The sequence below is a fragment of the Psammomys obesus genome, unplaced genomic scaffold (assembly GCF_907164565.1).
Source record: "Psammomys obesus unplaced genomic scaffold, mPsaObe1.curated_primary_1811, whole genome shotgun sequence".
Taxonomy (NCBI): Eukaryota; Metazoa; Chordata; class Mammalia; order Rodentia; family Muridae; genus Psammomys; species Psammomys obesus.
The window spans coordinates 26,553,009-26,567,162 of record NW_026595981.1 but is presented as its reverse complement, the minus strand read 5'-3'; the positions used below and the strand labels follow the sequence as shown (position 1 = coordinate 26,567,162).

Here is a 14,154-nt window from a genome sequence, read left to right as displayed (position 1 = left end):
TTGAGACAGTCCCATGTGGCTCAGAACTGTCCTGATGACCTCAACTCACTAAGTTGCTGAAGCTGGCCTTCAAATTCCTGAGCCCCCTGCCTCCGTCTCCAGAATGTTGAAAGAAAGGACAGGAAACAGTCCCAGGCTCTAGTCAACTTACTCAACTTTCCAAGGAGAGGTAAAGAAGCAAGGGTCATGGATCAAAAGACTATACCCAGCATGCAGATGTCCAGTCATCTTGACCCCTCTGTCCTGTTAGAGTCTTTCTTGCCCCTCTTCGTAGATATTTGAGTCACAAACCTTTCCTCTACTTTTCTTAAAGCCAGCCACATAAATCTACTTTCTGGCATTAATTTTTGTTACCTGTTTTCTTCAGAGAAGTGATCCTGAACCTTACATTCAAGTAACATAGTGTGAGAATTCCTAGACATAGTGGATTCCTGGGTATAACCCGTCGCAGCTGCCTTCATTTCCTGTCACCATATAACCGGTTGTGGTGATCATTTGCCCTGTAAGTCTAGCTAGATACCTCACAGTATGGGGCATAACCATACTTACCAGCTGCACTCCAGTTCATATGAGTAACTTGAGCTCAAATTCCAGATGGTGTAAATAACTACCTACTGCCAGGCCTGGAAGGCTCTGGGAGACCTCTGGAGCCATATGGAAAGAGCCTGTACTTGAACTCAGAGAGTCACTTTTACTTTATCTACTTTTGCATGGGATACCCAGAGACTTGAGGCCCTTTTTATCCAAATTGTTCAAAAGCCATCAGTCTTCAGTGGCAACAATGTTCACGGTGGCTTAATCACAATTGCCCAAATGCTAGAGCCAAAGAGACCTGACTGGCACCAATGTTGGTGCTAGAGTCGAGGTTCTAGGACAAACTAAGTTCATTACAAACGAAGAAGGGTATTCCTTATGTACTAGTGACTTTTCTATTGCTGTGATGATGCACCATGACCAAGAGCAATACGCGCAAGAAAGGGTTTATTCGGCTCATATATCTTGAATCACAGTCAGCTGAGGGAAAACAAAGCAGGAACTCAAACTGCACAGGAGCTTGGAGGGAGAAGCTGAACAGGGCCCATGGAGAGGTGCTGCTTAGTGGCTCGCCCCTCATGGCTTGCTCAGCCTGATTTCTTTTAGAACCCAAAACCATAGGCCCAAGCAAGGGTAGTCCTACCCCCCCCCCAAGGCTGAGCTCTTCCACATCAATCACAAAGAAAATGCCCCCACAGCCCTGCCTATGTAAAACCTGATTTTTTAAAGAGTTATTTATTTTACTTACATGAGTGCTCTATTTGCATGCATCAGATCCCAGTATGGATGGTTGTGAGCATGTGCACTTGCACGTCAGAAGAGGGCATCAGATCCCATTATGGATGGATGTGTGGTTGCTGGGAATCAAACTCAGAAACTCTGGAAGAGCAGACAGTGCTCTTAACTGCTGAGCCATCTCTTCAGCCCTCTACAGTCTGATCTTATGGAGGCTTTTTTTTTTTCTTTTTAGTTTTTGAGACTGACCTGGAACTTGCCCTGTAGACCAGGCTGCTCTCAGACTCTTAGAGATCCACCTGTATATGCCTCTGGAGTGCTGAGAAAAAAGGTGTGTGGCACTACTATCTGGTGAAGCATATTTTCTCAGTTGAAAAAAAAAATGTTTTGCTCCTCTGAGATGACTACAGCTTGTTACAAGTTTACATAAAAGTATCCAGAAAAGGTCTCAATGTTCAAAACTGGGCATGTACAGGGCAGTACATGTACAGGCTATTTAAAGAAAAGGAAAAGTGTAGGAAACTCTTCTAAAGGAAAAAGATGTGCTACAGGAAAAGATTGAAAACACTGGAGGAGCTACACAGGACTGTTTCCAAACTAAGAGGTGGGAAAGAGCCCGCACCTGAACTCAACAAGGATTGGTGACAGTGTTACCACAGATGGAATCTGAGGAAACTGTGGCAATGGCCAATGCTTCCTAGTACAGAAGCCAGGGCTGATGATCTGTGGAAAACGCCAGTTATGGGAAACCAGAAAATGGAGTTTGTACCTTAAGACAGATTTGGCATTTTGTTGCTGTCCCTGTCGTTAATAATATTTGGTACACGGAAACTTTGGTACACAGAACTGTTGATTTCTGTCAGAATGATACTGTGTTGTTACTTGATTTCCTCTGTAATATAACTGTGTAACTTCAAGGTAATAGGCCAGATCAGGCTATTATACAAAAGAGTTACAGTCATTTAAATAGTGAAGATCAGCCTCTCTTAGAATTGGAGCTAGCTACCCCACATGAGGTGATTATCATGAGCTCAAGCTGGTCAGATGGAAGACTAGATCTAGTTAAAGAATAGTGAACTGTTTCAGGTGCTCTAGGCAACAGATCAAATGTTCTCTCAAGTTCAAATGACTGTAGACAAAGCGGGAAAACGTGCTCAATATGGGTAAGGAGTGTGATGGCACAGGGAAGGGAGTTTGATTGGCTGGTTGGGATGCTTTCTGTCTTGATCTGCTACTTTTCCTCCTTAGGTGAGCCTGTGTTTGTGATTATTTTAACTTTAGGTATAGTAGTCCTATCATACGCCACATGTAAATATTATTTCAAATACAGAGAGGGCAAGAAAAGAAAAAGTCAGGTCCTGATCATGATGGCTAGTAGTTTTGATACGATCCAAGAGTTTGTTTTTAATAGCTTTACCACCTGTGCCTCTCCTGAAGACTGCTGTCCTGCCCGATACTCAAGCCCCATCTACATCAGATCCTAAGAATGGGCCTGGCTAGTCACTAGGGACCCTATAATATTTAATAAACAATATGTATCCCCTGCATGCACAAAATGTGACCTTGTTTAACCGGAGGACTGTGACTGAGAAAGCCTGGAAAGAAGCTATGACTGCAGAGCCTCAGAGGTTAGCGCTGCAGCACTATGCAGAGATTGGAATGTTTAGGTCCAGAGGCTAATTACCTTATTTCGGGCTAGTTCTAGTCTTCTGGAATAGCCATTCCTTACCCATCACTATTTCTGAGCTGAAATCTTGATGTTAAAACCTTTGGAATCTATTAACTTAGGAGACCATTAGTTTCCACTGACCTAAAAGTTAAGAATATCATCAGGTAGCATCTTAGGTCTGTAGAAGAGCATCCCCCATCTCGAACTAACCACTTCTCTGATGTATTCACCAGTGTATTTTAAACTTGCCTTGATTTGTGACTTTGTCCTGTAAAACTATAAAGCTTCTGAAACTGCTTCCATGTTGGAACACAGAATTTGGGATAACCTAACTCTGTGTTCCTGGACCATGTTCACTCATGTATGTTCCAAGTGTTGTAACCTGATAAACTCCTTCTGTTGAGACTATTTTAGTTCTTAGCATAAATATGGCTCCTCTGTTAATACCTGCTGTAGACTTTATCATATCAGAAGCCATTTTGCCTCCAAGTCTCCATTTTGATCATGAGGTGAAATTCTCAAGTTCAAGTTCTCAGGCTTGTGTGCCTGAGACCAGGATACAATTCAATAGTTCAATACTTGCTGCTTAGAATAAAACAATAGATGATGAATATATGTTCTGTTAGAGGTAAGATTTATAGCTTCTGCTATGTTTATTACTCCTAGAAAGCTGGAAAGCCCCCAAGAGCTCTCCTACCCTAAACCCAGCCAATCAGCTTAAAGTGTTTGTCTAGCTACCTAGATACAACACAATACACTTGGAACAAAATCAATTATGTTTAGCTAGTCAACATGATGTAATGCTGGCCCCCCTCACTTCCTACACCTGGTTACCTGGTTATTACTGTTTATGGCTTTTTGTATAAAAAAAAAAAATCTGCCTTAGAATCAGACCAGTGTCACAGTCTGGTTCCCAGGTCAGATTATGGCCCTGACAGGTCAGTTGTTTTTGTTTTGGTTTGGTTTTTTAAGACAGGGTTTCTCTTTATAGCCTTGACTGCCCTGGATTCCCTTTGTAGACCAGGCTGGCCTTCAACTCACAGTAATCCGATTGCTTCTGCCTCCTTGAGTACTGGGATTATAGGCATGTGCCACCGTGCCAGGCTTGACTGGTCAGTTTTCAGCATTAAATAAACTTACATCAATCTGAGTCTGGTGTAGGAATGGTCAGTGTGTGGCTATTCGGCTATTCCTGAACCCATAACACAAAATAAAACCTTGTCTTTTATTCTTTTATTGAGACGAAAGCTGTTTCTTTTAATGGCAAAAGTGATACAATAGTAATGTCAAATGACTTCATTATTCAGTGTATTGGCTCCTCATTATGAAGGGCACTGAGAATGCCCTTGTTGGTGCCAAAGAAACAGGATTCTTACCTTTAATTCAACAGAGAGCAAGGATACTGTTTAGGAAGGGGGAAGTGGGGCAGGATAGGTGTTCATCAAGGACCCCCTGCTACCTGGAATACTTCTTGTGCTTTTAAGTATTTCCAGTTCTTTCAACAGCACACAACACTGCACAGTAGTGATTATTCCCCTCTCCTAGAGGAGCTTAGGTGAGAGGTATGGACAGAATGTGGGCCCCAACCAAGTAACTTTGAGCGGAGAAATGAATAGACTTCGAAATATCAGTTAATTCTTGTGCAAAATGAGAGTAACAGTATCCACCATAAGGACTCTTGAGGACAGAGTGCCTCTGCCTCCCGAGGGCTGGGACTAAAGAGTGCCCCACCATGCCCTTTTTATGCCTTCTCTTTAATGCCAGCAGTGGGGAAGCAGAGGCAGGTGGATCTCCAGGCGAGCCTGGTATACAAAGCGAGTTCCGGGACAATCAGCAGCCAGACCTACACAGAGAAACCCTGTCTCGAAACTCCTTCTCCCCTCCCACCCCCTCCCCACCCCCCCCCAAAAAAGGCCTGCTGGGTAAAGTGTTCACCGGTTAACTGCTGTGGCTACTGTGGTTACTAATGCGGAGCCATAGCTAACACTTTCTCCTAATCGTTTTCTTACTGTAATGTGAGGTCCGTCCTCACTGCCCTAGGGGGACAAAACCAAGTGATAGAAATTGTGGCAGGAAGTACATTTCCCCCGCTGGGCTTCGAGAAAAGTCCTTAAACCTTTCAAACTCAGCACGGACCGAGCCTGGCTCTGCAGAGCTCGGCCCGGCCACGCCCCCCTCCTCTCTTGCAGGCGGCAGGCACTCTGCCTGGTCTTCCGGTCCCGCCCCTTCCGCTGGCTGGGCCTCCGGTCCGCGTGCACGGTCGCGGGTCCCGCCTGCGTGCAGCAAGCCAGCCAGTAAGCGCCGCCGAGATTGGGCTAGCGACCGAGGCTGAGGCCGAGTCGGAGCCCCGGTAGGTAGCGGCGCGGGCGAAGGGGAGCCGCTAGCCCCGGGAAGGGGCGGGCCGGGCCGGGTGGCAGCCGCGAGCGCTCGCTTTGTTTCCTCCGGAGGCGCCGCGCGGGGCTGGGGGCCGGGTCTGCGCGGGATCCTGCGGCGGAGTTTGGCGCGTTGTGCGCTCTTTTTTTTTTTTTTTTTTTTTTTTCCTTAAGCACATATTTGTAGCTGACCGTGGGGCAGACAAGCGGGTTTAATCACCATCTTGACAACAAGCTTGCGAAAGCTAGGGTTCTTTCCCTTGCGCAGACGTGGCAACGGAGGAACGAAACGTTTGCAACTGGAAAGGGATGGATAATCTGAGGTTCCGGCCAAAGCCTCTGCGCTTTAGAGCAGATAACTCAGTTTTGATTTTTGAATCCAACCTTTGTCCTCTCCAGTCGTGTGACCGTCCCTACCTTTGCCACCCTTAGTTTGCTCATCTGAAAAATGGGGTGCAGCCTCTCTCAAGATGGGTGGTGGATGCTGTTGTGCATCTCCCATCTAATTTTCAGTCCTTATTTTTCATGGCTTCGACAGTTGGTTGTCTGAAGTCCTTTCGTTTACTTGCGGTCTGGGGGCGGCATCTCCCACTCCACTGCTGATAAAGGCCATCATAGGAGGGTCCAGGCCGGCGTGGCTACATAAAGCAAGACCTTCGGCTCCAGATCAAAATTCAAATACATATGAGGGCCGGCGGTGGTGGCACACTTCTCTAATCCCAGCACTCGGGAGGGAGAGGCAGGTTGATATCTGTGAGTTCGAGGCCAGCCTGGGCTACACAGAAACTCTGCTTCTAAAAACCAAGAATAATAATAATTGTGGGTCTCGGAGTGCCTGGCTTCAATTCCCGCAGGAAGCATAGACCTGGCATCTCCGATGTTAACTTTTACGTACAGAGTTCTCACAGCTATTGTGATCACCCTGAATTACAGGGAAGTTATAGCCTGGTGACACTTTCCCATTGTGCTTCAGTTTTAAAGGTGATAGATAACACTGAAGTTTTGAAAAATGTTTGACTTTTTGGGTTTGGCGTGTGGGTGTGTTTTAACCCACATCTTAAACTGGGTGCTGACCCCATACTGAGTCAGGTTAACTGAATGTGAGAGCTGCTAAAAATACGACAACACTGAAAGGCTTATGATCCTGCAACAACCAAAAAAGTAATTCAGAATCCAACACCGAATACCTGCAAGGTTTTCCTGGCAGAATTTCATCCTTGACCTAGCTGCAGCCTTGATTCCCAGCACAGCGTCCGCTTTGCTTGTGCACAAGTCTGCCGTGTTTACAGAAAACAGTCTGCTCACTGCAAACAGGTTTTCAGTGTACTCCTCAGCATGTGTTAAATCTCTTTGGATAGTATTGTTAGAATGTTTGATCTTGCCAGGCATGGTGGCACGCCTCCCTGGCACTTGGGAGGCAGAGGCAGGTGGATTTCTGAGTTACAGGCCAGCCAGGGTTATGTAGGAGACATATCTGAAGACGTGAGAAAGGAAAAACATTTTCATTTATTTATTTATTTATTTTGTTTAGTGACAGGATTTCGTGTGGCCTAGGGTGGACTTGAACTCACACTGTGGCCAAAACTGGCTTAAAACTTCAGCCTCCACCTCCCGATTTTTTTATTTTATTTTATTTTTTTGGACGGGGTGGGTAGGTGTGGGCACTAGTTTTTCAAATGCTATTTTATTTGAGGGTTCCTTAAAGTCGTACCTCCCTTCCAGCCCCAGGTAGGGGAAAAAAGAAGGTTGTAAGGGAAAGGGGATGTAGCCCTCTTCTTCCTGCTGGGCAGGGTTGTAGGATTCTTCCGGGGCCAATACCAGTATCTGTTGTCAGGAAATCCAGAAGTCCAGGTAACCAGCAAGTCAGCAAGAAGTCCTCCTCCAAACCCCTGCCCCTTCTTCCTCTGGCTATCATTTATACCCCTCAAAGTCCTCAGAATTCAACTAATTCCAGCTGCCAACGAGCCCCCCGCCAGAACCAGCACAAAGCAAAAAGCCTGCTCCTGCGGACAGTCTGATATCCCATATCAGTCCCATATCCCACCCCTGGGATTAAGACATGACCATGTTCACATCCACAACACATGAGGGTCTCCTGCTCACTCACACTGGCTTCTGGCAACCAGCCATGTAGTAGCTGAGGATGACCTTGAGTTTCTGGTCCTCATGCTCCCACCTCTAAAGTACCAGGGTACAGACAATCATGATACGCTCTGTGTTATTGCCAGTCAAGAGGAAAGCCCTTTAATGCTCTCAACTATTACCACTGTATATGTATGTGCGAATATCAACTTTTTAATTAGCCAAGGGTTGTGGTCCAAACCTGTAGTCCCCGCACTTGGTAGGCAGAGGCTGAAGGAACAGTTCTGGGATATGTAGTCAGTGGGAGGTCAGCTTGGCCACGTGGTACCCTGTCTCAAAAACCAAATAACAAGAAACTTGCTTTGGTTTTTTTGTTTTTTTGCAGTACTGGGGATTGAACCCAGAGCTCCAGAGCTAATTCTTGTTGTCCGAGTATACTCCATCACTGAGCTATATCCCCAGTCCAAAATCAATCTCTCTCTCTTTCTCTCTCTCTCTCCCTCTCCCTCCCTCCCCTAAGTGTTTTGCCTGAATAATGGTTGTGAAGTACCATGTGGATACTGAAATTTGAACCCAGGTCTTCTGCAAGCCCAACCAGTGCTCTTAACCACTGGGCCATCTCTCCAGCCATTGAGCAACTTTTTAAAAAGTTTCATTTAAAAATTTTTTTTGAAAGAAAATAAAAATTTGGGGGGAAGTTAGAAGGGATTTGTTACTGTTGGATTTAGTGACACACACTTTTAATTCCAGCACTTGAGAGATAGAAGCAGGTGGATCTCTGTGAGTTTGAGGCCAGCCTGGTCTACAGAGCAAGTTCCAGTACAACCGGGGCTACGCAGAGAAACCCTGCCTGTAGGAAAGAAAAAGAGTTGTGTGGGGGGGAGGGGGGTGCATTTTAAACTTTTTATTAATTGGAAAAAAATTAATAAAAGCTTTGTACAGTAGAAGATGCCCTGTCACCTGCTGCTGTTCTTACTGACTGACTGAGAAAGGATCTCACACAGCTCAGGCTGGTGAGACTGAGCCTCTCAACTCAGCTTCCCCAGCACGGGGATTAGAGGGGAGGCACCATGCCCAGCTACTCATTTCTATTACAAACAGCAGAAAGAGTTCATGGGGAAAAGTATGGGGATGGAATTTGTAAAATGCTTTGGTCAAACAATACTGTTAACAAAAGAATGCAGAAATTAATGACAACCAACTTCTGCAGCTCGTTCCCAGGCTTCAGGGCAGCCCACAGCCTGTGGTTCAGTTAGGTAGAACTTCAGCTGGTGTTTCTTTCTGTAAGGGGTGACTCTAAGGGAGACATTCACAAGGAATCACTGTTTTGTCCTACCTAGAAGGTCACACAGAGGGGAAAACCGTTATTTTTCACAAATGAAGGTTTAAAGTGACAGGCGATTGCCTTGGTGTCTGTACAGATGGTGCAGAGCAACTGATGAGGGAAATGTTGGGTTTATAGCAAAAGTTAGGCTGGTGGCAGTGAACAAACGACCGACTCTCTTCACGCTCCCATAGGCACTTGTAGCTAAAAAGTGTCTCCCGCCTCTACCAAAGGCGCTAACTTCATTAAACCTTTGAGTTTAATGACCATTTGTTTGCAAACCTCAGACTGTGGTTACAAAAGCTTGTTACTATGTACAGACTTGAGGTGGCCCTTAGGGTGAAGTTTAAGCAGAAAGACGAAGTCGGGGTTTGACTGAGCAGAGATCTAATTTCGTTAATGCTTTTCAGCCTTCCAAAACTTATTTGTGAGATATCATCAGAGAACTCAGTGATTTAAGCATGTCTCCTCAGGGAAGAAATTGTAACATCTAATGTTGCAAGAAAAAAAATGGAAAGTTTTTAAAAGTTAACATGTGGAAGAACAGAGTGGCTAATGCTTTGTAACTACAGATAATTTTACATTGAAAGTAACCTTTCCAAAGAGTTAACTGTAGGAGTTATAATTGATCATCTGAAATCCTTAAACACTGTTTCAGAACATTCTTTTTTTTTTTTTTTTTTTTTTTTTAAGGATATATTTATGTGTATGGGTACTGTTTTCATGCACAACAGAAGAGAGAATCAGATTCCATTACAGAGGTTATGAGCCACTGTGTGGTTACTGGGAATTGAACTCAGGACCTTTGGAAAAACAGTGTTCTTAACCTCTGAGCCATCTCTTCAGCCCTCAGTTTTTAATTCTAAAAACTGTATTGGGTTATAAGCTGTATTTATGGTCCATAAACTATTACCCTTGCCATTAAAGTTCAATTTTCTGAGCTGGGTAGATGGCCCAGTGAGTAAACGCGGTTAACTGTGCAAGCGAGAGGATTTGAGTTTGAGACCCCAGCTAGGCATGGGTCTCTGCCCAGGGCTGGAGGCCGGGGCACGGGAACATAACAGGAGGCCCATTGGGGCTTGCTGCTTAGCCCCAGGTTTACCGAGAGACCCCAAGCAGGAATGAAACGGTGACACCTGACATCTCTTGCCTCTCTACAGGTTCTGTATATCTGCACACAGGCGTGCATACACCACCTATAACACAAATGAAGGAATTGTTTTTTTTTTTTTTTTTTTTTCCTTTTTGGTTTTTCAGCACAGGGTTTCTCTGTGTAGCCTTGGCTGTCTTGGACTCACTTTGTAGACCCGTCCAGTCTCCAACTCACGGAGATCTGCCTGCCTTTCCCTCCCCGAGTGGTGGGATTAAAGGCATGCGCTTCCTGTCCCGCTTAATTTTTTTTTATTTTTAGATTTAGATATAAGTTATGAGTATGAATGTTTTGCCTGCATGTACATCTGTGTACTAAGTCTGTGCCTGGTGTCTGAAGAAGTCAGAAGACAACTACAGATCCCCTGGAACATGAGTTACAAATTTTTAAGTTAAGTGCCCATCAATTTCTAAAATGACCTTAGAAAGAGAGAGGGAGGGAGGGAGGGAGGGAGGGAGGGAGGGAGGGAGGGAGGGAGGGAGGAAGGAAGGAAGGAAGGAAGGAAGGAAGGAAGGAAGGAAGGAAGGAAGGAAGGAAATGTGAATCTCTGTGAGTTTTTGGCCACCCTAGTCTATGTACTAAGTTCCAGGATAGCCAGGGCTACATAGTGAGACCCTGTCTTGAACAAAACAAAAAGTAAATTAAATAAAACTATCTTAAGCATGTTCCTGCTATGCTGTATGTCTGTTGATGGGAAGCAGTTGGTAATTTCAGCGTTGATAGTTTCTTTGGTTTTGTTTTTCCTTTGAGCTTGTTTCTTTACAGAACCCTTGGCTAGCTTCACACTTATTCCCACCCTGTCCTGTGTTCTGGGAATTCAGCTGTGTGTTCTCACACCTGGCTAAGCACTGTTGGTTCTCAAGTCAAGATATCAGTCAACTTGGAAAAATGATGCTCATGCATTACAAAATTGCCCACGTCATTAATAAATGGCCAACATTTCAAATAAAAACTCAGAAGAGGATGGGCAGGAGAGGTGGCAGAGCAGTTGAGAGTGCTTGCTGCTCTTCCAGAGGACCCAAGTGTGATTCCCAACACTGGACAGTTCAACCACCTGTAACTCCAGCTCCAGGGCATTTGATACCTGTTCTCCATGAGGACCTGCACACACACAGTGTGATACTTACAGAGAGACACATACACACAAAAAGGAAGTAAGTAGTGATTGGGCCTGGAGAGATGGCTTGGGGTGAAGTTGTCTTCTGCCTGATGACCTAAGTCCAGTCTCTGAGCTCACAAGGGGGAAGGAGGAAGCCCTTCCTCCAGTGGCCATCTGACCTCCACGTGACTTTAACATGTGTGAACACGCAGACACAATAAAGTGTAAAAATTCCTCAGACAGCAGTGGGTTACTAGTGAAAAAGCACAGGTTTTGAGTATATGCGGTGCTAGGATAGGTCTGGGGAAATGGGTGAAAGGTCAGAGGTAAGGCTGATAAATAGGAACTAAGTAGGCCCCTTGTGATGGTTTCATCCTATAGGGGCCTGGATTCCCACCCAGATTTACAACAACAGAAACAAACTGGAGAGAGGGCTCTACAGCTAAGAGCAGTCGATATTTTCGCAGAGGGCAGTTTTAGTTCCCAGCATGCACATGAGCACCTTAACAACTATAACTTCCTTCCAGGCAGTCCATAGCCCGTTTCTGGCCTCTGAGAGCATCAGGCATACATGGGTTATACAAGCAGGCAAAACGTATCCATGTAAAAACAAAACATGTATTTTAAGGCAGTTCTTTGGTATGTGTATAATTTTACCATTTGTTGAAAATTAAAGTAAATTTGCATACTAATGAGAGGTATGGTTGTTTATTTTTGGACAAAAAAAAAATAAACCATGGGTGCCATGGCGATGGCCCAGCTAGCTGATAAAAGTGTTTGTTGTCAAGCCTGATGACCTGAGTTTGATCTCTTCATCTGCCCCCGCCCCCAAAAAAATAGGTAATTTTTAAACTTTTAATTAAAATGAAATCTTGGGTCAGAGTTGGCTCTGCAGTTAAGACACTTGTTCTTACAGAGGACTCAGGTTTGACTCTTAACACCCTCAGGGAGGTCCATAAGTAACTCCAGTTTCAGAGAATCTGATGCCTTCTGACCTCTGGACAGCACGCTACACATGTGGCTTGCAAATACATACAAAATATATCAATCTAATAAAAAAAATTAAAAATAAAGTTTTGGCTAAATACTTGAAGTACTGCAGGATGTAGCGCATTTCCGGTGTTTTTCAGAGTTTCATCATTCATTTACTATGAGACAAGGTCTCTCTCTCTCTCTCTCTCTCTCTCTCTCTCTGTAGCCTTGGCTGTCCTAGAACTCACCAAGCAGACCAGGCTGGCCTCACACTCACATCACTGGCCTCTGGTCCTCAGGGCCTGGCGTTAAAGGTGTGTGCCATCATGCCTACCTAAAGTTGTTTTTTTAAGGTTTGTTTATGTGTGAATATATTTGCTTGGATGTTGTGTTGTTTTTTGTTTTGTTTTGTTTTGTTTTACAGATATGGAGTGCAGAGTGGTTAAAGTGTGTTAGTGCTATCCCCAAAATTGTATCCTAATCCCTGCTAGGAGTCACATAATGATCCTTTTTTTGTTTGTTTTGTTTGAGACAGGGCTTCTCTCTGGATCTTGTTCTGTAAATCAGGCTGGACTGGAACTCAGATCCCTTTTGCCTCCTAGCGCTGGGATTGAAGGTGTTTTGTTGTTGTTGTTTTAAATTACGTTATGTATGTTGTGTGGGCGTTTTGTATGCCTGTGTGGAGCGAGGCACATGTGCAGGTCAGAGGACACCTTGCAGAGTCAGTTCTCCCTCCACCTCGGAGGTCCTGGGAACGGAACCCAGGTCATCAGGCTTGGCAGCAAGTGCCTTTGCATACCAAGCTGCTTCCGCTGGCCCAGCCTTGACCCTCACACCTCCCTGCCTCCATCTGCTTAGTTCTGGGTTTACAAGTGTGAGCCACCACGCCTGCTTCGTGCAGTGCTGTGCTACCATGCAGCGTGCTAGGCAAGCACTCTCCCAGCCGAGCTAAATCGGCAGCCCTCAACTTCCTTTAAGACCTTTATGCACGGTAAGAACACTACAGCTCAGAGCATGCAGTAGCCCAGGTGTGCAGGCACTGCCTGGTGCTTTGCACAGTGCTTGTGAGGTGAGCGTGTGTGGGGGATATTCAGGACCAGGGGTGCAGTGACGTTTTTGTGCTGCAGAATGGACGAGCATTAGAAGAAATGCTGTGGATTCGCTTTAATTCTTGTTGACCATTGCACATTCGTAATACTTTGATTGCTGCCAAATTTTTCTTACCCTGGCATTCCCTTACCCAGCTGCATACCTACAGCTTCTCTGGCTGGGTTCCAGCTGTGAGGCCGTGAGGCAGGTTAAAGGCATGGGTGGAGAGTGTGTCGAGTGGGGCTAGATCGGTCAGTGCTGTGAAAGGAAGGGAAGCAGAGCGCTAAACAGTGCCTTGGAAGTGGGGTGCGGCTCAAGAACTAGCACTGTAGACCAGGCTGGCCCCAGACTCACAGAGGTCCTCCTGCCTCTGCCTCCTTAGTGCTGGGATAAAAGATGTGCGCCACCACCACCAAACGTCTTGGAGAGCTTTAAGCTGAGTTGACCTGACACTGCTGGAGCAGCAAGTTTGATCCTCACACTCAAGTTGTGTCACTGTGGAGCACTCTCTCTTTCCTCGCTCTTTTTAGCCTACCTACCTTCCTTCCTTTATTCTCGAGAGGGACTCTCGCTGTGTTGCCCAGGAAAGATAGAAGGCTTCAGTGACTGTGACATCACAGTCCGAATTGGGAAGATGAGGTGACCATGACCTCTGTCCATCCTCTCATTTAATTCCAACAAGACTCCTGTGTGAAGTCATTACTAATCCTATTTTTTTACTCGATTAAAGGGAAGTTCTGAATGCTGAAGGAAATTGCCCAAGATTCTTCTGATTACAAAGCCTCTTGGGGTGAGCCTTCCCCGCAACCCTTTTTCTGCATTAATGTCTGCATAGCAGCCCAGCACATTCATAGATGCTTCTTGGAGTGCTGGTCTGTGCTGAGCCTGTCTCCTCCCTCCACTTGGTGTTGGCCATGGGCACAAGGAAAGGGGACTGGTTCCTGACCCCCTCTTGCCACTCCCTCCAAGTAATGGGCAGCCCAGAGAAAGTTGTGCCTTAATAGACCTAGCAGAAATGTCTCCGGTTTAAACCGCAAACCCTTACCAATAAAGGCCGATTAGGAGTGGGTAAAGTGTATAAAAATAGCACTTAATAGTTAACTGGCAAACAATATATCTTTGCAGTCA

The 14,154-nt window shown here is 45.4% G+C and overlaps 1 protein-coding gene across 2 annotated transcripts in view; it reads left to right on the top strand.

The window, feature by feature from the left end:
• The window catches only part of Dcakd (dephospho-CoA kinase domain containing), a 34,481-nt gene that overhangs the window by 7,782 nt on the left and 12,545 nt on the right, over positions 1–14,154 (top strand). The window contains exon 2 of one of the 2 annotated variants that reach the window (XM_055619594.1): positions 5,128–5,288. The exons of the other annotated variant lie outside the window; for it this stretch is intronic. The gene's annotated coding sequence lies outside the window, so the exon portion shown is untranslated. The remainder of the gene's footprint in view (positions 1–5,127; positions 5,289–14,154) is intronic. 2 annotated transcript variants of the gene reach the window in all.